Source organism: Prinia subflava, chromosome 5 (assembly GCF_021018805.1).
Source record: "Prinia subflava isolate CZ2003 ecotype Zambia chromosome 5, Cam_Psub_1.2, whole genome shotgun sequence".
NCBI classification, from domain to species: Eukaryota; Metazoa; Chordata; class Aves; order Passeriformes; family Cisticolidae; genus Prinia; species Prinia subflava.
The window spans coordinates 58,295,427-58,320,766 of NC_086251.1; the positions used below are offsets into that span (position 1 = coordinate 58,295,427).

The 25,340-nt window shown below is 41.4% G+C and overlaps 1 protein-coding gene across 3 annotated transcripts in view; it reads right to left on the reverse strand.

Annotated features, from left to right (window-relative positions):
* Positions 1-11,552, reverse strand: part of PPM1A (protein phosphatase, Mg2+/Mn2+ dependent 1A) — a 28,291-nt gene extending 16,739 nt beyond the window's left edge. For 2 of the 3 annotated variants that reach the window (XM_063399573.1, XM_063399572.1), the window contains exon 1: positions 10,827-11,552. The gene's annotated coding sequence lies outside the window, so the exon portion shown is untranslated. The remainder of the gene's footprint in view (positions 1-10,826) is intronic. The other variant, XM_063399574.1, reaches the window with a different exon arrangement.
* Positions 11,553-25,340: the final 13,788 nt, after the last annotated feature.

Sequence of the window (25,340 nt, forward strand, 5' to 3'; positions counted from 1 at the left end):
GTTTTTGAGTCCATATCTATGAAAAGACCTTTCAAACACCGATGTCTACCTAAATTATGAGCACATTTGTCATTCTTTGATGAGGTGTTTTGTGCACTACAGTGACTGAGTTGGAATGACACCTTTGGTTAAGCACATAACTCTGTATGCAAATCTGATTAACCTATAGCAGTGCAAGTGCCCAAGTTACAGCATGACTTTGTTATGTAAAAACACAGACCCAGAACAAACTGCATGCAATGTGTGCAATACATAAAACAGATCCTGAACGTGGCTTAACTCAGCCTCTCTTCATATCTTTAGTCTTCTGAAGAGGAGCCCTCCTTTTATGATCTTTATTCTCCAAATAATTTTACTATGTCAATCCAGTCACACATTTCTACAATCATGTCAGAAAACTGCAGTCTCATGGCAGGAGACAAAACCAGTCGTTTAGTCTGGAAGCCTCAACTTTTGGGATGTTTGAATGATGCACTTATGTAGTGAAGGAGACAAACCTCCCTCCTCTTCCTATTAAAGGCAAAATAAGAGAAAAGGCACTTTAATCATAATGTTCAGTGGCGAACATACACCACCTTTTTTTTTTCCTTAAAGAAGGACCATTTTGAACTGTACTGTAAGGGTGGTGCCTTATAAAAAGGTCAGAGGTGCAACATTTTCTTCCTAATTGTGACTTTCACACGTCATCTGGTGCTACAACTGCACAGCCATCAGCCAAGCAAGCTTCAATTTTAATCTAAGATGATTTTTGGATCACCATTTCCGTATCAGTGACTTCCATTAGTTTTAGGTCCTAAAAGAAAAGAGCTTTCTGCAGTTAAAGTTTCTGGATTTTGGCTCTGAAGAACAGAGAGGCATCTGAAAAAAACTACATTAAATTGTACCCCTGTGAACAGAAATGAATGTGCAGGGGGTGCATCTCTGCACCTACAAGTGCATTTTAACCACAATTTCTGAAGCACTGGTTTTGTGGAGGTCAAACTGAAGGACAGCCTCTCCAGCAAGGGGACAGAAAACTCAAGCTACAATTTGCAGACAGAAAAATAAGCATACCGTACACGGCCTAGAAAGATCAACACAAATAACAAGATCTTGGATAAAACACAAGAGTGCCAAAATTCAAAGGATTGCAGCATTAGAAACCAAACTGAAATAATGAATGGAGCATGCCAAAGAGTCAGTAGCTAAACTCCTTGAAAGTAGATGCAAGCGGAGAACAGAGTGGCAAAGAAAAAAGGAGGGTAATTAGTATACCAGGCCATGGACAGCCATGGACAACCCCAGATACATCACTGGAATGCATGAAATCTCTTTGCCCCTTCATTTGTTCCTCAAATTGTGCTATCCAGGCAGCACAACTGTATCGCTTTCTGCTACACAGGAAAATAAATTTCACTGGTTTTCTATTTGCTTGTTCATTTGCCTGAAGGTTCAAATGAAGATAAGCCCTTAATTGTTCACAAAGGACAGTTAATGCAGCTCCACAAACCCCTACAGAAATACGAATTTATTTTTCCAAGGAATTTGGACAAAGATTTGATCATTTTGTCCAAAAAAACTAACCACCCCCATCTGAAACTTTCACTTGAACAGTATGTAAATTAATAATCCTTTTTAAACAATGCTCAAGTTGTATTCACTCCGCTAGGATAAGCTGCTTACATGAACCACACTGAAGTCACAGGCACTTGTTCTAACTAAGCTGAGAAATAACCCCACACTCCAATTTCCTGGAACAATTCTCTCAGTGACATTACACCCTGTGTGTTGTAATGAGGACCACAGAGGAAGATTACAACCTTTACTTGAACTACAGGACACAGAGCAAGTCCCAAATTATACAGACTGCTACTGGCTAGAAAAAGGGCGTTTGTTCACTTCAGTTCCAGCCTGGTCTGCAGTGCTTTTCCCTCTGCCTTATGCAGGCTGGATGCAGTAGCAGACAGCATGTAATGGTGCAAACGTGGAAACATTTTCAGAAGTTACAGCCCCCTGAATGAAAAACTCACAGCACATACTGGATGCCCCAAATCAATTAATTTTAACAAACAACATGTCAGAGAACATCCCCGGGATCGGAAGAATGACTAAAATAAAACAGAACACGCAGATGAGGAGACATAATTACACCACAGTCATGGGCTGAATGAAGTCATGAAAAAGCTTCTTGCCAATGAAACTATTTAAAAACTATTGGAGGCTATATGACTGAGTTCTGGCACTCACGGCTTGAAACATCAATAAAACACCAAAAAATTACAGTTGGTGTTTCTGAATGTGTACTTTCAGACACAGGAATACACGGCCAGCTACGAGACGTGAACTGATTATGAAAAAGAAGTAAAAGAAATAAAATACAGAAGTGGGGCTCTTTCAATAAACACAGACTAACCCACCATTTCCCCATCAGAACATTTGTTTCTTGGGGATGCAACTGCAGTCTGTGTTATATTTCAGTAAGACAACTGCAAAAGGAAGAATATAAACTACCCATATGGCTAAGAAAATTTCTACTAACATTAAGAACTTTTGGTTAGGACAGATGTAGGAGGTATGGCTTGTGGCAGACAAAAAAAAAATCAAAAAAAACCCCAGAGGAAGCCAGTTAATAACTCTGTGTGTATGAAGGAAAGTATGAACTGTTCCAAACTTCCCCAACTTAGCCTCCCAGTAATTAATATGCAACAGTGATGGCTATTACAACTTCACAGCACAATAAAAAATACCAAATCACTGCACCTCTGATACAAACACCTATGAGCTCTGACCTCTTCATAGCTGGTCCACAGGCACTGCCATTTCACTGAGTTGTTTTTTTTTTTTAACATAGCTTCTGTTTAAAATCCCTTCTCCTAGCCTTTCCAAATTCCTCCCTGTACTAAGCAGCAAAATATTTTATCCCACGTGGTGTGTACGGCAGGGCAGGTAGTATTTAGGAGAGGATTATTAAAGCCTTCTGGAACACAGAAGGTAACCATTTCTAAGTTAACACCCTCCCTCCAACAACATGTTTCAGCTTCTTCTTAAAGCATTATTTTCTGCCTACCCTACCTGCAGACAACTAAACCTGTTCCAAGGTTAAATGAGAAGGTTCTCAATATGAGTGTGTTTTGGCTGAAGTTCAAACTCTCTCCAGCAGAGACATGTGTAACCTGATTTTTGCAAAAGGAAGCCCTGGACACTGAAATAGATAATTCACCTCTAACAAATTCTTCCTTCAGAGGTTTGAAAGGTGGTGATATAGTTTCAGGAATTCTTTATGGGGTTAATTTTGCAATCTGGTCAGTTATGGAAGAAATCAAGTTCTTTCCAGAATCACCAAGACCCCTGCTGGGAATGAAAAAATCACTACATTGATTCTGAGAGGAAATACAACTTGCATTCATGAGTGCCAGTCACTCATCAGGATCCTGACATGACTGGCACCCTCAGAACACAATCAAATGAGTATTTCTTGACCCAGACAGCATTCTTGAGTCTTTCTAAATATCTGTACTACAAATTAGAAGTGGGAAGGCCTAAGAGAAAAAACCACAGCAGCATCAAAAGTATGAGCAGCCCAATCACTATGAAAAACTATGCAGACAACCAAAATGGCACTAACAAGAACGATGAAAATCAATGAGGGAGCTCTGCATAAACTCAAGTGCTGCTGTCTGAACACCATGAGAATGAAAACGCCAAGGTCCTTGCTTGAAAGCATTAATAAGCAAAAAACATGTCCATGCTGGTGCTGAGTTCAGCACCTTTCTGGTTATACTTCATTTCCCAAAGACTTCTTACTTAGAAGTGTTGTAGATAAACAAAAGACACCCATTTTAGACAAAAAGCTTAGACAACTGCTTTGTTAACAGTGCAGAAATTCCTGCAGGCTCCAGTCAAAATTCAGAGCCCCACTAAACAACAGAAAAAAAGAACTGGAAGATCCAAGGGAGTCTGTGTAGACAGAATTTGGGAGAAAGAAAGGCCTTGCTTCAGTTTATATATCAATGAGATGCAATGAGATTCACATTTTTTGAAAGAGCAAGGCAAACAAGTGAATTTAAGGATTCCAACCAAGCTGCTCATGACAGAAGGAGTACACAGCACTACACTGCCATTCCAACAGAACTCCACACAGCAACAGTTTCACCACAAAGAAAACATGGGTGAAAGGGAAACAGAAAGAGACAACCCAAAAGAATGGAGCAATAGTAAGTCATAAAAGTTGAATTACAATTTTTTCCAGTATTTGTAATACCACGAGTGCTCTGCCACTGTCATTTCTCATCATAGCAGATCATTTCCCTACTCCTAAACATTGTGGGCCTAACTGAAAATTCCTACTTGAGTACAAGCCACTTAAAGTGCAAGAATTTAACAAATCTGAACATATCAAATAATTCAAGTAACTTAACCCCCCCCCTTTCTCTCTAAATTTCTTTTTTTTTTTAATCTCTTATTTACAGCTCGAAGCCTCAATATCCTCATTCATTGTCAGTATTACCAATCAAACAATACCTGCCACAAAAAAAAAGTTAAAGATTCACAGAGGAATGTTTTCTTTAGAGGAAAGCTCACATAATTCCACTGCCATTTCTGTGTCAAAGGAAAAAACCAAACTTAACCAAACAAAAAGCATTTACTTTTTTTATCAAGTTCAGCTAAACCTATTCAGAAAAATCAAGACAACTGGGGAGTCCTAGCCCACGCTGCCCCTGCCCAAAAGAGTGAAGATATTAGGTAAAGATTTCTTTTGTCCACGACTGTTCTAGATATTCAAATGCAACTGAAGTCCAGCTACTGCCAATTTGTCTTTGTCAGTGTTTTAGCTAAGTGTTAAAATAAACCAGGAAAAAGATGCTCCATGGGAAAAGGTCCCGATAGGATTATTCGCTGAGACTCCAAAAATAAAGGGAGGCTTGAATAACAATAATATAAAAATCAACAGAACAGCAACTGTATTAGCTGAACCATTCCTGAAATATGGGGAAAAAATTTACACTCATGCAGTCACTGTAAACTCAGGAAACTGCCTTTTTTTAACAGTTGAGATTTTTTGTTGCCTGTGGGGATGTGTACAAACTCTCACAGAACCCCACCACCCCTCTGTTGTATTGTTTCACTGACAACCTCACCACAAAACATCTCAAAAATTTAGTTAATACAGTCCTATATATTTCAATAAAAGTGAGCACATAGAATCAAACCTCTATCTGCTCTTTCATTTCTCCTCTCTATGTTTCTAGTTGCTCACCAATGCCACTGCTCCTTTTAAAAACTAATTATTTAAAGCTTTCTAACTTCAGATCTTCCTAACTTCAACAAGAAGCACCGGCCAACTGTTTATGGTTTGTCTTATGAGCAATTTATTTTAACAATATGGCAGAATGAAACCCAAGTGAAAATAAAGTTTATACAGATAGAGCTTGGGAGTAAAATAAAAATAAACTGTTTTGAGAAAATACAACCAGTATGTGTGTGCCCAATAATTCAAAGATGATGTTTGCATGAAGGCCCCAAAGCTTCCTGTTTAGTCAAGCACTCAATATTATGAAATAATATATAAGCAATTTCCCAGACCCTTCACTTCACATGAAAACATTTGTGGGGTTCTAATCTCAGTAATATTAACACTATTCTGGTGAGGATATAGGAAAAGCAGCGTACAGGAGAGAACTGAAACCTGATGACTACACACAGGAATAAAACGGCAATAAAATAGGAAATGTTGTGAAGTTACAGCTGTAACCTGGCTTTGCTTGCAAGGAAATGACATCAAAACTATGCCAGAAGCACATTAAGATCTGGAAGTCAAATCCTCAAAGCTTAGGAAAAGCTGGAGTTTGCTCATTTGTACACACACAGAGCTTTTATTTACAAAGCTATTTTGCCCTCGTGTCCCCAGCATTCCTATCTCATTAAAAGAACAAGGCCAGAGGATGACTGCTGCAATAAAATAGATTTTTCACCCAAGACTACATAAAAATATAAAAAAGAAACCAATAAGAAAAACAACCCTATTGTTCTTAGCCCTTTATGGAGACAGAAGCTTTCAGGATAGAAGGCTTTCCATTGATTGCCAAGTTCACTTCTATCACCACCAGCAAAGAGGTGATTTGCCCATGATAAACAAGGTAAAAAGGTGTTCCTCTCACTCCAAACCAGAGTTCATGACAGTTCTAAACATTCTGGTCACTTAATGAGGACATTATCGAATTCACCAGTTCTTCAAAAATCACAGCAGTGCTAATGCCAGCATTTCCTAAGCTTACAGGGCCTTGCTCTGCAGCCTCAGAATGGTTTTTTACAGAGCAGCAGCAGTTGATTTTTAACAAGGGTCTGTCCAAGTACTTGCTGTAATTGACTGAGAGAACTAGAAAATTATTTACTGACAACAACTGAGTCTTTCTTCATTAAATTTTCCTACAATTTAATGCTAGCTGCTTAACCACCCACATTTTTCCATATTCTGCACTCCTTTCCAAAGACTGGGTTTTACTTAACAGCTGGAGAATTCCTTAAACTCATCTCCAAACACAAAGAGCTCAGGCACCATTTACACAGTTCTCATGGCTACTGCATTTTAGGGCATTTCTAAGGAAAAAAATAACCCAAAACTGAATGGGCAAATAGCTATGACATGTGGTCAAGAAAAATACAGGCTACCATTCGAATTTCAGATGACAAGGACAGTTGGCAGTAAAAATGAATTGCACACATAGATACAGAAAATCCTTCAAGTTACACACGAGACCCAAACATGAGAGTACATTTCATTCTCTAGGTCATAATCCAGCAAGGCATTTAAGATGAGAGCAACATCACAAATCTGAGTAGTCCCACATAATTCAGCTGCACGTGGCGTATCACCATAAGTGTTTTGCTTTATTTAAACTGCAGCTATCAAAATACAAGTCATGTTACACTTGAGTTTGTTGGGTTTGTAAATTATCTTAGAAGACTTTAGAGGTTTTTTTATCTGCTACAGTATTCTTACTTTTGAAAATAAACCTGTTAGCAATGAAGAGGCTAATGTACTTTGTCCTCTCACTGTAAACTGCATTTCTCTACATTTCAATATTGGAATGTGGTTAGCCAGTTTTGCTTTTTCCTTTGCTCTTTTGATACGTATAGATATATACTGCTATGAAGTTTACACTCTAAACAGTAGAAGTGTACTTCATTGGAACTGTCAGTGAAAGAAGTCTTTATTCTGTTGTTTTAGTCACATATAAACACCTTTTGAGAAGAGCTGTTAAAAAAATCTGAGCAACTGTTTCATGTATTTATAAACACACTCTGTTCTGTAGACTCCAACAGGCAGCTGAAATATCCATTAGTGAATTGTACTGGTATTTGTGTTCAAACAGAGACAAAATAAATAAGAAAAGGATAGCCAACTTGACAGATCTGTAACCCAGTATGTGGTTTAACACAGAGCAGAGTTTAGTAGACAAATCCAGAAAAGCACACCTTGCAGCAGTGGTTTAGCAGCAATAATACCCAGCGGTTCCTGCCTCTACCCAGGAACAAAAATCAGCCTGTTCACTCCCATGGTATCACAGTTGCTTTCTTCTCCTGCCCTGATTACAATTCCCTTGGTCTAAACATTCTTCTCAGTCTTAAGAGTCAAGTGATTTACTCGAGAAATATTAAATCTTAATAAATGCTAAACTGTTCCTTCACAGACAGAGAGCAACACAAAGAAGCTACAAGTAGAAAATGTTATCTCCACTGTGATCTGCACCACATCATGGCTCAAATATATAAATCCTCCTTTAAAAATATCTTTTAGCTCTGGTGAATGGAATGTACATAAAATGTACATTTATGCACATTCCCAGGATCTTCTAAATATCCTAGAGAACACTGTCATTTTTTCAGGGATTACATATTATATACACAGACTTGATACTTTGCAGTTGCCATTCATTCAATGAAGAGGATTGTGGTAAATGTTATAGAAGTTTATTTCTTATCCTAGTATTCTAAACTGAATTATCTTATCCTGAATTCTAAACTGTCATTAAAATGACGGAGATCAGTAAGAGTTTGGCAACCAAGTATTATCCAAAAAGAAATTAATTTCCAGAAGAACAAATGAGACTACAAGTTGCATCATTTAAAAAGAAACAGATCATACAACAATTTTTTCAATAAAAACTGAAAGTCAAGTATTATTTATGAGAAAAGAGGAGCAAAAATTACAAAGGTCCACATGCTATAGTAAGAATAAATGCAGTTTGGCTCAGGTTTAACTATGATAAACCAGTATTGTCCCGACTTCAAATATTACTACTATTCAAGTCTTTAAAATGTCTCTGGTTTGCAGAGGCAAAATGAAAAGAGTTATTTTACAGTACTTCCCATTCAAAAACTTGTTATTTATTAGCACAACCTGCATCATTCCATCACTTAATTGCAATGCTGTTCTGCTCAGCCAATTACGTAAGTATTTTGTACATCAGAATAGACCTGAACACGTGAAAATTAAGCCAACAGCAATTTTAGTAAGAAATATGCTATTCTTAAATTATTTATATTTAGGTCATCTTGTAAAAGCAGCTGCTTTACATTCCCTAGTTCCACTAAAAATGAAAAGTGCAATAAGATCTCTTATTGACAGCTGCATTCAAAAACATACCAGTTACATAAGTCTGCAAATTATACTGTGCCAGAGTTAAATATCTAAGCATTTTAACAACAGTTCTCAAAATGCTATCTCAGCAAGAATGACTCAACTCCACTGTATAAGCTGCACTCCAGATAAGAAACAACCAGCTTGATTTTACAGAAAAATAACCCCAACTTTTTGGTATTCTGCTTTAATTCAAATTGCTCTGAGTGAGTTCTGCTTGTTTGGACCTGCAAGTTTCGGCACTCATTTGGCATTTCCATCTCTCCTCGCTTTCAACAAAAGTATCCCAAGCATACCTATAGACAGGTAAGGAAATACTTGGAAAACAGGAATAGTTTTCTACTGTACCTCCAGGGGAGAGATTTACCTGACAACCACCAAGCAGAGGACTAAAAACCTGTAAACCAGAGCTAGGCCCTGCCTATCAGAAAAACACGACTATGCCAGGAGAGAGTGTGAGGACAGACAAACCCAGTCCATGTTTATCTGAGGATTTTAGCAGAGATCTCTGTGAGGAAAACGGGCATGATGCATCAGCTGCTCTTTTAGCACAATCTCATATACAAAAGGGAGACCCAGAAAAGCCCGGGAGTGAAAACTTTAGGAGGAGCCAATGCTGGTGCACCAACCCAATCTGCTGTCCTTTAACACCTTCCCTTTGAACACTACTGTGATTGGATAGGTAGAGTGCAAAACTTCCCTGGCCCACGTTCTCTCTGATGTAACTCATAGAAGAAACTATGAATAGCAACAGATGGGAAGTTATCAGAGAAGAAATGTGGCTGGAAATTGCACAATTCTCGGTCATTTGGCAACTCAGGGTCCTGAGTGGTAACAGCAGCCCTCCAGCATTAATTCCACCAGTACTTCACAAAACCTGCTTCAGCCACTTGATCACTGAAACAGCTCAGGAAAGTGCTACAGATTCATTCCTTAGAATCACAAGAACTAGAACTTCTACTTTATAAATTGATTCTGCTTACTCTGATGCTAAATATCACAATCTAAGGAAAAACATATCATGTACCTTCTTTCCAGCTACTGCTCTTGTCATATAAAACTGTCTTCTGCTTAAAAAAAAAACTCCTTTGGATGAAATACCTTAAAGATCTTAAACTTTAAGGTTACCACACAGACCAGCCAGTGCTTTCCTATTTGACAGAAGGTACAGCTCAAAAAAATTTAGTTCTTCCTAAGTGCTACAGTAAACTTAAACATCAGTTCTGTAACCAAAAAATATTTGCCATCCACACGGCAACACTAAGAAATATTTTAATCGTCCAAATACAAATACATATCGAACAGACGTCTGCAAAATCAGTTCTCCTGAAACTGTCAACCTCCAGCCTGTCTTAACGCTGTACCACAGCTACTAGAATCCAATCTAACATAACAAAAAGGTTAGACACACGCTCAGAACCTCTGGCATTTCACACGCAAGCCCAATTACCCAGCACAGCACCGCACAACTTTCTCACCGAGGACAGCATTTTCTTCCACGGACTTTTACCACGCACGCTGTGACAGATCACAGATCGTCAGCGCAACCTTTGCTCGCGACATTTTCAAAGGCACCGAAATCTCTCACAAACTTTAAAACGCCCGAAAGGCGTTGGCGAGGGAAAGCCGCCCGCTGCATCACAATGTCACTATTTGGGGAGTGCTTGATGCTCCGACCCTCGCCAGGGTGGGGTGCTTTATAAATAGATGCGTATTGGTTGTTTTTTTTTTTTTTTTCCCAGTCGGTGCCGTGCCCCGAGCGTTTGGGTGGCGAAGGGAGAGGAGGCTGTTTATAGCCTTTATTAAATGAACTCTGGGCGAGGAAAGGAGGGGGCAGGGAGAAAGGGAAAGCTGCTGCTCCTACCTGAGCCAGGCCCAGACCCCGCTGCTCGCCCTCCTCCCGCCGTGCCCGGGGGGGTGTGGGGACACCCCCACCCTCAGCAGGCGCCTGCAATGCAGGGGCTGCGCAGGGGGCTCCGGGCAGCCGCATCCCAGCGGGATCGCTCCCCCCTTCCCCTTCTCCATCCATCTCCCTCCCTCCGGCCGCCCGACCCGCTCCCAGCTGTGCCGCCGGGGACGGCGCGCAGCTCCCGCGCTCTCCGCGCTCCGCCGCCCCCGGTTGTTTACAGGCCCCGGGGCCCCGCAGCGCCCCGGCCCCGCCGCCCCCTCACCCCGCCCCGGCCCCGCACTGCGCAGCGCCACTTACCCCCCCGGCCGCGGCGTCGGCGCCGGCTGTGCGGGCAGGGCCGCGCTCCCGGCGGTGCGCGGGGGAGAAGGGGAAGGAGGGGGGGACGAGGAGGAGGAGGAGGAGGAGGAGGAGAAGGAGGGGGGCACCCGGCTGGCGGCCTCGCCTCAGCTCATTCACAGGGCGGCTCTGTGCCCAGGGGGAGCCCAGCGCTCATCTCGCCCCCGCCGCCGGTCCCCCCCCACCCCGTCCCCGTCCCCCGCCCGAGCTGCTCCGCGCCCACCCGCGCAGCGCCGCGCGGAGCGCCGGCCGCGGACGGACGGACGGACGGACGGGCGGACACACGGACACACTCGCACTGCGCTGCCGCCGCCGCCCCTCTGCGCAGGCGCGCACGCCGCAGGGGAGGGGAGGCGGGAGCGCGCGCGCGCGCCCCCGCGCCCTTTCCCTCCTCGCCGTCTCCCTCCCCCGTTTAAAAAAAAAAAAAAAAAATCACATCATTAAAACACTCCAAAAAAAGCGACAAATGGAGCTTTTCGGATTAAAAAAAAAAAAAGGAAAAAAAGAAAGAGTTAAAAAAAAAGGCGGAAAAGAAAAAAGCAGCACCCCGGCAGGGTACCCGGATGTCGCACGGAGCGGGGCCGTTACGGGTATTACATCACCCTCCGCCCCGGGCCCCGCGCCGCGCGCCGCGGTGACGTCATCGGCCCCGCCCCTGCCCCTGAGGGGGAGAGGCTGGCGCGGAGCTGCGGGCGGGTGTTCCCCGGCCCCATCCGAATCGCCATCCACATCTCGGTCCGAATCCCGAATCCAAATCCACATCCCGGTCCTGCTCCGATTCCAATCCGGATCCCGGTCGCGGTGCGGTGGCGGCAGCAGCTCAGCCCACCTGAGGACGATGGAGCGCACAGAGGGTCCCGAGGCGCCGGCGGGATCAGCCTCTTCTCCCTTAATCACAGAATCATTTAGGTTGGAAAAGATCTCTGGGATCATCGAGTCCAAGCTATGACCCGACACCACCTTGTCAACCAAACCATGGCACTGACTGTCATGTCCAGTGCAGTCATTCCCTAAACACCTCCAGGGATGGCGATTCCATCACTCCCAATGTCTAATCACCCTTTATGTGGAGAAATTCCTCCTGCTGTCCAACCTGGACTATCCTGGCACAGCTTGTGACTATGTCCCCTGCTCCTGAGGGACTCCTCCTCGCCTGAATCGGAGCTCCGCAGGATTTCCCGCTGGAAGCACAACCGCTGGCAAAATCAGCAGCGGATTACCAGTAATGAACGCGTAATGGGTTTAATGATCCCACGGGTTTCAGCCCCCTTTGATGAGGGCTGGCCTGTGGACAAAAGACATGGGAGTGTGTTCATGAGGTGATTCCCCCCACCAGTCTGCGGGGAACAAATGGAGATGAGAAGCTTTTAGACAAACCTCTCTTTTGTCTCCAGGAGGGGAGGAGGATGCTCAGGGAGGCTGCGATGGGAGAGGGGTGATCCTGGGAGGAATGGCTTATTCCAGCAAGCCAGGGTTAAATCTCATGGCTGGGGATTTCTGAGGAGGAGTGTGTGCCAGGAGTGTTTCAAGGGGAGGATTAGGAATCCACTGTAGCTCTGAGGATGAGAAGAAGGAATTGAGTACAGAGGGAGAGATGCTGAGGGCTGGGAAAGATGAAGTGGGTGTTTAGCAAGGTTGTCTAGATAGTTTCCATCTTTAACAGTAATCACAGCAAACAGCTGTGTGGCTGTTAATGGCTTTAAACCGAGAGTAGTTTTAGATTGGAAATTATGAAGAAATTCTTTACTGCAAGGGTGATGAGGCCCTGGCACGGGTTACCCAGAGAAGCTGTGGCTGCCCCATCCCTGGAAGTGTCCAAGGCCAGGTTGGATGGGGCTTTGAGCAACCTGGGACAGTGGAAGGTGTCCCTGCCCTTGGCAGGAGGTTGGAACTGGATGGTCTTTAAAGTCCTTTCCAAACCAAAGCATTCCCTAAACTGAATGATCAGAGAGGCCTCCAACTGCAGGTGGTGTTCCCACTGTCGACAACCATTAGTGCAATTCATCAGTGACTGAGGGCAGTTTACAGCAAAACCCTACTGGAGAGAGCTAAAAGAGCTGTGAAAAATAGAATGAAATCTCATCGCTGGATGGCTTTCCTGTGATTCCTTTTCCTACCATGTTTTGGTAGGATTGCAGAATCTCCATTTGTTGCATGTGTCTGGATGGAATGTTTGGACCTGATCTCCCTGTATTCACCCTAATTGTGATCCTTATGTCAATACTCAGCACTGCTCAGTAGTGCTCAGTGTTCAGGTAACTATTAAGTGCCTTTAGTTAAGAAATTTTGGGCCTTTGTAGTTAAATGCAGTAAAATTTGTTGATGGAAACGACCAATAGAGAGATTTAAATGCAAGCCCTAACCCTTCCCTTCCCAAGATTACACAGAATTGTTCCTGCAGGCATGTGCTGTGTTTCTGTACTCTCTCCATTTAAAAATAAATTTAATTTTTCACCCCCCTTTTCCACTTTAATAAAGCTCTCCTAGCACTTCAAATTATATACAATCACAGATTTCATTTAGATTCCATGTTACCTATATCTGTGGTTTGAGTTTGTTTTTTTTTTTAAATAAAACTGAATGAAAACATGGCCCTGTATCTTTCTGGTGATGCCCTCATTTTAAGCTGGAAGAATATAATGACAGCAGAGAGTTTGCTGCTCTCATTTGCTATTTATACATTTTTCAGGGGAAATTGGACTAAGTCAAATTACTACAGTATTTTCTTAAAGCATAACTTGTATTTAGTTCTGTAGATTTGCTTGGCCTGTTGCACTGACAATGGTAATAAATATTTACAAGAAATTCAAGCATCACTTTTAATTAGGATAAAACAGCTGTATATATCATATCTCTCTATATGTAGTTGATGAGACTACATCTCCCAGCATACAGCTCTTTATTTTCTCTTTAGCTGTGCATCAAGTTGTGATACAGATGGCTGAAACCTGTAGTCACCACACTCGTTAGCACCACAGTAACAAGAACCATTGTGAAACTCAACTCTGTATCCTAAATAATTTATGAGTTATTGAGAAGGATCATATTTCACTGTTTGGAACAAGAAAATTCTTTTAACATTATAGTCATATTTAAAATGATGTGCTGCTCCGCAGTCTATTTTTAGGAAATATTGGTTTGGACAATTTTAATTTTGTTTCTTATTATAGCTTTTTAAAAGGCTTTAGGTGGATGGTAATTGCTAAGAGTATTTCTAAAAATATATATATAAAAACCTGTGTATTTAAATAAAGTTTTTTGTCACCAAAGCACACTTATATATTGCAGGCAAGAGGATGACTTGTCCAGTCTATTCATTAAAACTCAATTTAGAAAATTCCATGCTTAGCCCAATGAAGCTGTTCCCAATGACATCATTTCCCATAAAAAGAGAAAATGGGACCACAGTTGCTACTGGGATCACATGGCAATTTTGGAATCAGCTTCCATGACAGGGGCCATGTTCTGTACGAGCCTGCTGTGATCTCTGCACACTCTATTGCCCAACACCCCTTTTAACTCTTTCTGGTTTAATACCGGTGATTAAACTTCTTTTATTATAAGGTATATCATGAAGTCTTGGAGTTTTGTCTGTGTTTTCCTCAAACAAGGGGCTTTTGGTACCAAGATGACAGAATCACAGGATCACAGAATCACAGAGCAGCCAGGTTGGAAAAAACCTTTTTGAGATCACGCAGTCCAACTCCTTACCAAGGCAGGGTCACTGGGAGCAGTGACACAGGAATGCATCCAGATGTGTTCGGAATGTCTCCAGAGAGGGAGACTCCACACCTTCCTTGGCTGCCTGTTCCAGTGCTCTGCCGCTGTCAATGTAAGAAGTTCTTCCTCGTGTGGTGGTGAACCTTGTTGTGTTTTAGTTCACGATCTTTTCTCCTCATCCTGTCTCTGAGCACCACCAAAAAGAATCTGGTACCATCCTCATAGTACCATCCTCATCTGTCCACCTTCGAGATATTTGTCTGCATCTCTCCTCATAAGAGGGATGCTCCACACTCCTGATCATCTCTGTGGCCTCTGCTGGACTGTGTCCAGTAGCTTCTTGTCCTTTTTGAACTGAGGAGACCAGAACTGAACACAGGGCTCCTCATGTGGCCTCACTAGGGCAGAGTAGAGGTGGAGGATCATTGCTATAACTGTGAACTGTTGTATTGTACCATTTAAATTTCTTGACTTTTCAGAGAAAACCCTGAATTTCTCTCATCTGAATTTTTTTTCAGCTTTCCTTCCTTACTGTCCCTGTTCCTCCTCTCTTTTATGGTCTGCCATCAATATCTGATGTAGATGGGCAACAATATATTTCAAGTTACTCCGCACTCTAAAAAGTTGGTAAACTGTGGGGTTTTGTTTGGAAAAGGATTTGTATCACCTGCTAATACTCATCTAAATATTAGATGTATAATCAAGCTGTTGTCCAGGCTACCTTGGTTTGGTGGAAGGAGACAGGTAATCATTACTGTCATGTTTTCATCAGTGTCTGGAGCAGGTTGGGTGAGTCCTTTGAAGGTGATTTTTTTCTTTTCTGTAGTTTCTGTGAGTTCAGAAGAAGCTGAGATGACTACTTAGACTAAATCCTTTCTTTTTAGATAGCTAAAATTAATTCATTACCTTAGAGATGCTTAGAGATTATCTACAGAACTCTTCATATTAATGATATGTGCTACCTATAATAGCGGGATGTTGCCATAACTTCATGTTTGGTTTGGGAAACACTGATGCCCTGCCTCATCCCTTCTCCACAGGGCTGCACCTATTTTTGGAATCCCAAAGCCAGCTGGATGATTACCCTGCAGGCTTCCCACCTTCCTGGTGCTATTCCTGCAGCACCCTGGTGTGATGGCACCTGTAGGGATCTGCTCAGGCAGCTGTGCCATTAGGAACTCCAGAAAATGCCTGTACTGTAGGGATGATTAATAACCACATGATGTTTAAATCATCCAAAGCACACACCTAGGGTGTATCCTGCATCCAAATTGAATTTATCTGAAGGATGTCAGATTGTGGTCATCACATGCCAATATCCTGCATTCTTGAAACAAAACACTTTTGATTTCATTCCCTTTCTGCTGGACTCTTCAAAAGTGCTTCCCAGCCTGCCATACTTTGTTGCCTCTGAGTCTGGATCCACACTCTGCTGATTGCTTTAAAAAACAACAGTCATGACCTCATTTAAAAACCAAATGCTGGTAATTTTCAAACTACAAAACTAGGTACAAAATCATTAGAGCATCACAATGTGGTTTTCTTATTTTAGCTGTAAGAGAAAGCAAGTGATGCTCAGTCATGAGTTTTATTTTTCCTAAGAGAATTTGCTGATGGAGGTAACCTCTAATTCAAGAAAATCAGCAGAAGCAAAGTAGAATAAAGATCAAAATATCAACAGAAGCAAAATCATTTTATGCTGAAAGTTAACATAAAACATATCAATATACAAACATAATAAAAATACAAAGCTTTTAAAAATAAGCACAATAAAAATCAAAATGTAATAAATATAAGCATAATACAAAATAAAGCATATGAAATGCAAGCATATAAAAATATATTATAGATTAAGAAAATATAAAAAGGAGAATAAAGGTAATATATTTACCATAAATATAAATTAGTATATAAAACTATTATTTGTACTCCAAAATATTGGGGAGGGATCATCCCTCCATTTTTCTTTCTTTTATATATGAAATATGGGAAAAACATGGCATTTCCCAATTTCTCCAAAAGGCCAAATGTGACAAAAATCCAGGCATCTTGGGAAGAGAAATGCAGTTTATTGAGGTTTTCAGAGCTCATCTGCAAAGCACCTGCATTTCACATGGTTCCTTCTACTGTAGCAAAATGTCACCGAAGACCCAGTGGCTAGGAAAATTTGCTATTCCTGTGGGAAATTTGCTTTTAATGGGGAAATTAAAAAAATATATCAGTATAGTCTACAGGAATTTTAAAGAAAATGAAAAATGAGGGGAAAGAAGAAAAATATTTAAACAGTGATTTCCACCCCCCCCCCCCCCCCCCCTTTAGAATCTCTTCTGCCTCAGTAGTTGAAATGGAAAAGTCTTGCTAGAAAGCCTGTGTGTCCGGAACTTGTTGTGGAAAAAGGATAAAAACCACGTTTGAGGTCTGAAGAAGCGCTGGCACGGCTTGCCTGGCTATGCCAATTCATTTTGGCCCCTGTCCCCGAACTCTCCACCAGCATCTCGGCAGTACAATGCACATGGGCTCTTTGGGGCCATCTGTGCTTCTCTGCAGCACAGAAACCATCAATCAGCTTAAAGCCACTTCAGGAGACAACATAAGTTGATTTGAAATGTTTAAAAGGCCGGGACAGATTAATACACACCAGGACTCCAACAGGGATCCCTTACAAAGTTCTTTCCAGCATGGAGGGGTACACTTCATTTACTCTTCATCACTGGACACCAAGAAATGCCTATGTCTTGGTGTTCAATTTCTCAAAGTCTGATTCTTTTGGCAAGATCTTCTTTTGCTACAAGACAACCTGTGAAGTGGAGAACACCCAGAATATTTTATCAGCCAGGTTTTCACCTATTCTGTTCATTAGACGCTCTTTTCATATGGAAGTTGCTGTTTTGGTTTGCTCTGGTCCGGCCTCGCCGTGTCCTCACTGAGGACAAAGCTGCCGGTGACAAAGCTGCCACTGACCTCAGCATGGCAGGATCAATCCCGCAGTCATTAGTGCGCTGTAAAACCCGCCCTTACCCTGCCAATTGTAATGGGCCTGCCCACAATTGCCGGTTGTTGAACCTAAGAATTAGCTTAGCAATCACAGCTGAAATTACATGAGAGAGTGACGATGCGTAAGAATGCTTCATCCTGACTCACCAAGAGTCTTATGATGCTCCCAAGGGGTTTATAATTATTAACAGCCAGGCAAGAGACTCTGAAATTTGATAAAGATTAGAATTTCCAGATGTGAGGGAGATTAGTTTGGATGAGAGGATAAGATTTATATTCTGTAAACTCCTTTTGGGCCCATGTGTCTTACCAGTCCTTTTCTTCTTTCAGTAGTCGCATGGAGTCATCTTCTTTGAACAACCACATACAATTTATGCTTTGCTACATTCACTCACATAAATGTGTTTAATCAGTTGTGTCTTTTAACAAGCTGAGAGCTGGGACACGGCTGAGCAGATGAATTTTTTGTGTGAATTAAAGAGTTAAATTAAGCTAAAAGCAACATGTCAAAATCAAATAACCAAGGTATTTTAAAATTTAAACATTACTCAGTATTTTGCAACGTAAGTTTTCCACAGTACCAAGGATTCTGGAGAGTCCTGGATTTACAGGATAATCCTGGTCTGGACCTGAATTTTTGCCACCTATGCCTTTTCTTATTTGATAGTATAACCAAAGTTTAAATTTAGTTTCATTACATAGGTGCTGATGGGGTATGACTAAGAAGTAAAGAAGTAAAGACATTGTTTCATGTTTGCGGTCATGAGGGACATGGTAAAAATGGATATGAGATCACAAATTCCATGTGTTGTCTTTCTTAGGAAAGCAAAAGGCAGCAATTTGGATTTTTAGCATTTTATGACAACCCTCACCCTGCAGTGATGATGTTCTATTTCATTGGGGATGGTGCAGAACAAAATATTAGCAAAACAACAAGGGACATTGTGAAAAGAAAGTGCTTGTTGTGCCCAGAGTTCAAGCCCAGAGTCCACAGAGAAGGAAGTATCAGGAAAGGAAAATCTCATGTTGCAGGTCACATTAGCACACGTTGCTTTGGAGAACATTTAAGTGCAAGTAACATAGGTGCAGCTTCATATCAGAGGATTACTCAAAAACGTGGATGCTACTTGGACATAATCCAAGTCTCCACCCTAACCAGAAAGGTATCCTTCCTTCTCAGGAAATTTCAGTTAATCCAAGGGACTAGGACAGCCACTTCTTGAGGGATTGGGAATGTGATTTCTTTAAGGATTTAAACATGTTTGTTTCCTTGCTTGTTTTCTTTCTTTGTAGTATATTACTCCCATATTTATTAAGATAAATCTATGGTTCCATTCTCTTTGTGTGTGTAAAGGCATTCACTATGTTTTTACAAAGTCATGGGTTCTTTTTAATTTTTTAACCTTCATAGGAATAATCAAAATAATTGGCTAGTACTTGACATTTATTGTGTTGTAATTACTCCCTTATGTTGTTTTACTCTGTTTCACAATGAAGATAAATAATAGGATCCCTTGTAAAAGACAAGATAAGGAAAAGGGAAAAAGCTTGTCTTACAAAGAAAAATGATGAGGTGAAAAATGGAAAGCAGTGGCTGTGTTAATTCACAGCAGTCTGCTGAAAACAGGATTGGAACCATTAGCTCACTCTACAGAGATCACATGATTGCCATTCTATGACATAAATTTCAATTATTATAGACAGTGTCTCAACACAAAAGCAGCAGTTGACCTGAGCTGAACCCACGTTAGACAAGAGGGTCATTACCAGTCCTACTTGGCAAATGGAAATTTTCCTGCAAGTGCAAACTGAAAAGTGGAGTTACAACCTCTCAGAGCACTTAGCAAAGTCCTGCTCTGCTGGTGACTCTCTGGGCAGGATTTGTGACTACTGAAATGAGAGCAGTTCTCATCCAACTGCAGAGACAACCTACTGAGATACTCATAGTTATATATATATATAAAAAGCAATTTCTAGTGTTGCCTGCAAAGCTAAAGTTTACTATCTTTTCTGAACATGAATCCTAAAAGCATTGAAATTGATCCAGTGCCTTTCAAGTTAAGCTCAAGATTCCCACTGACTTCAGCAAGTCTGGATTGGGTTTAAATTTCTTATTGGCTTGGGAAGGCATTAGAACTGTCAAAGTAATTTCCATCAGGTTAAGTTGGATTAATGATCCAGTAGTCACTTACCATAAAATCATGGAATAATTTTGGTTGAAAGGGACTTCTGGAGGTCACCTAGTTCAATTCCTGGCTCAAAGCAGGTCCAATGAGGAGTTGCTTAGGTTTTTGTCCAGCTGAGCCATAGAATTATGGAGTATCCTGAGTTGGAAGGATCATGGAATCCAGATCCTGGCCCGGCACAGAACAACCCCAGGAATCCCACCCTGTGCTGAGAGCATTGCCCAAACACTCCCTGGGCTCTGCCAGGCTTGGTGCTGTGCCCACTGCCCTGGGGAGCCTGTTCAGTGCCAATCACCCTCTGGGTAAAGAACCCTTTCCTAACATCCAACCCAAATATCTTTGAGAATGGAAATCTCACCTGACTGGGCACTTGTTTTTGTGTTTCCCATCAGAATTGATATAATGTGTTATAATTTATGTGGTCTCTTTTCACTATGTATCTCTGAAAAGAGTCTGTGATTGAAGGCAACAATAAAACCTTCCCTTATCCTTCTCCCCTTACAGCTGAGCAAAGGCAGCTCTCTAAGTCTCTCTCCACCTTGGCTGGCCTCCACTGCACTTTCTCCAGTACATTCAAGAATTTACTTACCCAGGGCAGGTAACAGGAGGTTGCTTGCAAAGCTTTGACTTAAATACCCATGGCCTGGACCTTGCCTGTGCCTGTGACAAGTAAAATGCTTTTTAACATCACTAAAAATCCCACCCACGCAAAATAAACCATTATTGTCTTTTGTGACTCTCCTGAACATCTTTGGGTTGATGCCTGTGCTACCACCCTTTTCTGCCTCATCCTGGGCCACGCAGAAAACATTTTTAGGTGTTGGTATTAGTTAGAGCATCCCTGGAGCTTCTTTTTCTTGGTTTTGGACAGCAGAAAGGAACTCCTGGAGTACCAGGTGCACCAAACTTCTCCCAATTCCGGTGTGTCCTGTCCTTCATCTGGTTAAGGAAGCACTGTGCTTTAATTTACTTCTCTGACATCCAGGGATTTTCCCAGATAATTAGATCTCTCTTTCACAGTGTTGCTGGAATGGGTGCTAATATTTAGCCCCTCTACCTCCTTACCTGTTTCTCTCCTTCAAATATGTGCTGTCAGAGCAGGACTACTGCCTCTGGATTTTGTTAGCTGAGATATACAGAAAAACTCCATCCCCAGCAGCCTATGCTTCTCAAGCTCCTTACATAATATCTTCATTAAAATGCCAATCACAGGGTGCTGCTATGAGCCAGATCAGGCTGGGATCAGCTTTTTAGGCCATGTTCACTTTTGGACTTTTTGCCTGAGAAATTCCACAGGTTCACATGCTTGATTATGCAATTATTTTCTTGAATTTGTTTTAAAAACTGCCCCTATGCTGGGTTCACAGCCCCAAAGCTGAACTTCCTTGTGATTTGTATTCCGATAGTAAAAGGTTAAGAAAGGGAAATCAGGATTTTTCTCTTAAAATGTTCATTAATAATGAAAAATCCCTGGTATTTTGTGTTTTGCTTTGGGAAGACCAGCAGAGGGGGCCTAAGCCAGACAGCAAACCCCGTCCCAGATTTGTGCTGAAGTTGTGAACAATATCAGTGTAAAAATCCCCAAACAACCTCACTTTATTTTAGCTGTCTATTAAAACCAAAGAAGAATACATCTGTGAAACGGAAGGGAAAGTAGCTTTCTTAAGAAAAATGCACTATTAAGAGCCTGTCCAAAAAGTAGTACTAACTAATAAGGGGAAAAAATTGGCAATTAGGAAAGACATTTTAATTATATGATTCTGTCATTGGCTAACAGCTATTAAAGGACCAATTCCTTGAAGTATCTTTTCACGGGTTTTGAGAGACATTTCCACAAGCTACTCCTTAAGTTACTGCTGTGTCAGTAGATGGAGGAAGAAAAACTCTTTCAGTGTAGGATTTAGAGCAGGCTCCCAACTTATATTTCCTGGCCACCCTCATGGCGGAGTTTGTTTCTGCTGACTATTGCAGGTGCCCTGTGAGGCAAAACTCAGCAGAATCAGCCTTTGGGAATACTCCTTTTCCTCCTTCTGCCTCTCACTCACAATATTCAATGTTGCAAGAAAGTTTTCCCTGTTCCCTTTGAGTAATCCTTTTGATTCTAGTGCTCTGAGAGAGCCCACATGGAAAGAAACCCTTCTAGATTCATCCCAGCAGATTGAAATGGAATAAATATTGTATATGTACACATATGTAGAGATAGATATGTATATAAAACTCCAGATGTAGAAAGGGAATGCAAATCTTTCCATTGAATTTGGTGACCTTGGAAAAACCACCCCACGGTGATAGACACAAAACAGGGATCTAAGAATCAGAATGTAAATAACAATGATATTGTCTGCCTCTTCACCATGAGGTGAAGATGGTTTGTTCTGTAGCAAGAAAGCAAGAAAGCTGTTCCTTTAAAGCAGAACAGAATTAACAACTTCTATCTTGAGTTCTTCCAATGTTTCATTTGAATAATCATAAAGAATGATGTAGAAGTAATGTCACACAAACAAAATGCCATTATCATCAAATGGGATTTTCTTCAATTTACCTGAATGTGTTCTCTATTTCTGTTATTTAAATAAACACAGGTGATTTAAGTCACACCCATAATGTAAACTAAAAAAAAGTGTGTTATGAAAAGGAAATGGATAATATGACTCAAGGACTCTGGGTTCCATCAGTGTCCCATCATAATAAACAAATCTTATCTTCATATAGATGGCCCATCGCCTGCAAAAAAGGTTTAAGTCTTTCTGGATTTCTCTTTTTATTATTTCTCCAAGTAAAAGTGCTTTTAATGTCAATAAACAGGAAGAGAAGTCAAAATGGAGTGGTCTGGAGGAATGTGCAGGTCTCAGGCAGACCTGACTAGAGTTCACTCTTATGTGACACACCTGGATCACTTCAATCACAATAAAATATCCAGTTAGGTCGGGGAAGGGGGAGACTTGATGTGCAGGAGTTCTTTGTCTGGAGGCAAACGTTGTCCTTTAAAAGTAATGTGCCTCTTTTAAACAAATACAGTTAATGCAGGTGTCAGTGAATGCTCACAGAGCAGTTTGCAAACAAAACCCAAAGCCAGGCAGTTTATAATCAAATCAAAAGTCATGGAGGTGAAATTGGGAAGAAGGGCAGGGCCAAATGGAGCTGCAGGTGGCTGGGATCCCTGCAGAGTTTTACTGCTTCAAACACAAATGTCACACCAGGTACAAGGTGGAAAATGGCTCTTGCTTCTTATACTGAGGAAATCCCGCCCAGAGCATGCCACAAAAAGTCACTGACCAACAACCAGGAATCATCTTCCATGCCTGAAAGTGCTTCTTCTTTTTTGTCCTGGCTGTCTGAATAAGCACTGCCTTACCCCTGTGTATTTTATATTGCTATTTTGTATTTTTCTGCTATGCTTTGTTGTTATAAGACATTTTTCTACACATTTTTCTATTTTTTTTTCTGAGGGAGCGAATAGTGAGGTGTAAGGAGGGGAGGGAAGGAGAGAATGATTTACTCAGAGTTACACTTGACTTAACTAAACAGTTGCAAAGACTTTTTCCTCCGTCTTTGCTAGCAAGTAAAGCAATCTTTGAGCTTTCTAGTACTGAGATCAGCTGGACTGACCTGGCTTGTGTGAGTAGCTGATGTCTCTCAGGCATGCCCCACACTCCTGGGTACAGTGTTTGTGTGCAAAGCCAGATCAGGAACCTCAGGAACAGACTGAAAGTATGGATGACCAAATGCCAGTGTACGACTCCACACCCTGGCCCTGTTTGACTGACTGGTACAGATGCAGCTTACTCTGGCAAAAAAAGTGCAATGTCTCTAGTTTACTGCTTTGGGAACAGGCTGTGTTCAGCTATAAAACAGTGGCTCACCACTGTATTTACTGTTTTACAAATGGATAGAAGACACAGTATTTCATCTTATCCTCCTAATTGTTCAGCCTGGAGAAGGGAAGGATTCAGGGAGTCCTTAGAACACCTTCCAGTGCCTAAAAGGCTCCAAGAGAGCTGGAGAGGAACTTTGGACAAGGGCCCAGAGTGACAGGAAAAAGGGGAATGGCTTTAAACTGACTGAGGTTAGATTAAATTTAGGAAGAAATTCTTCCCTGTGAGGGTGGTGAGGCCCTGGCACAAGTTACCCAGAGAAGCTGTGGTTGCTCCATCCCTAGAAGTCTTCCAAGCTAGGTTAGATGGAGCCTGGGATAGTGGAAGATGTCACTGTCTGTGGCAGAAGAGTTGGAACTGGACGATATTTAAGGTCCTTTCCAACCCAAACCCTTCCATGATTCTATGATAATTAGAATTAGACTTCAAGTTTTAAATTGATGGGAGCTCACACACAAAAGTTCAAGTATACAAAGTGAAATAAAATGGGTGCAAGTCATAAGCAAAATTAAGGAATTATTTGAAGGAAGAAAAGATGAGAGTTATTTTCTTCAAATCTCTGAATTGCCTGAGAAAGGCAGCTGGCTGAAGGGGCTACGTGTGAAAAAACATGAAGGTGGAACAACATGCTGCTAAAAGCTGAAATGAGAGGCAATTAGGGGAGATAGGAATGCAGAGGCTTAAGTGCTGAGAACCTCAGAGACTTGAACTCAAGAAGGTAGGCTGGATGCAGAAAGCAGAGGAGCTTGTGCTGTTTGTAAGCAAGAGGAAAAATTTCACTGATGTGTCAGCAGAACTGTACCTCGAATCAACATCAGATCACAATAATCTGATTGCCACATTTAAAGGGCTCAAATGGATGCCTCTTACCTAGGATTTAGTTTTAGGTTTTCAGTAAATGTTATTACAAAGGAGATGACACTTTCTGAAACAGTAATTTGTGGTTAAACAAGGTATAAAATGAAATCAATAGAAGGAAGGTACATATCCATTGTCTGATCAGACAGATGTATGTAGGAAGTATTTTTGGCACTCTGTTACACTTACATTACTGTCTTTACCTGGATATGTGTTTGTTTGTCTCCTCTTCAGGCACCACTAAACCATACAGCACAGATAACATTCTGAAGCAGATAGGATGGAGACATGGCCTTACTTGCATTCATTTTATGACAGATTCTCCCTAAAGTTTTGTTTTCCTAAACAAAGCAAAGAGCTTTTCTCCTTATAGAGTATTCTGTTTTGCTCATGGTGAAAGAGTAAATAGAGAAAGAGGGTGCTCTACTTACTGTTGTTCATTTCAGTGTTATTGTACTCTCATAAATAATTGAGTGAAGTAGGAGAGTTTTTCAAATCTATGTTTTACACAGACACTGAAATAATCTCAGATAATTGCTCTGGAGCTTTATTCACTCTAATGTGGATCAAAGAAATTGCATCACAGCGCTGTGGAAAATGCTCACACCCATGCAGTCACAGTATCAGCAGGGCTGGCAGAAAGTCATGTGAGGCCCACCTTGTGAACATTCAAAGAGAAAGCTCCTCACCCATAAATCTGTGCAAATTTACTCATTTTATAGAATCACAGAATGGTTTGGGTTGGAATGGATCTGTGTGACCATCTCATTTCAACCCCCTGTCATAGGCAGGGACACCTTCCACCAGACCAGGCTGGTCCAATAGTTCCAAAGCAGGGGCAG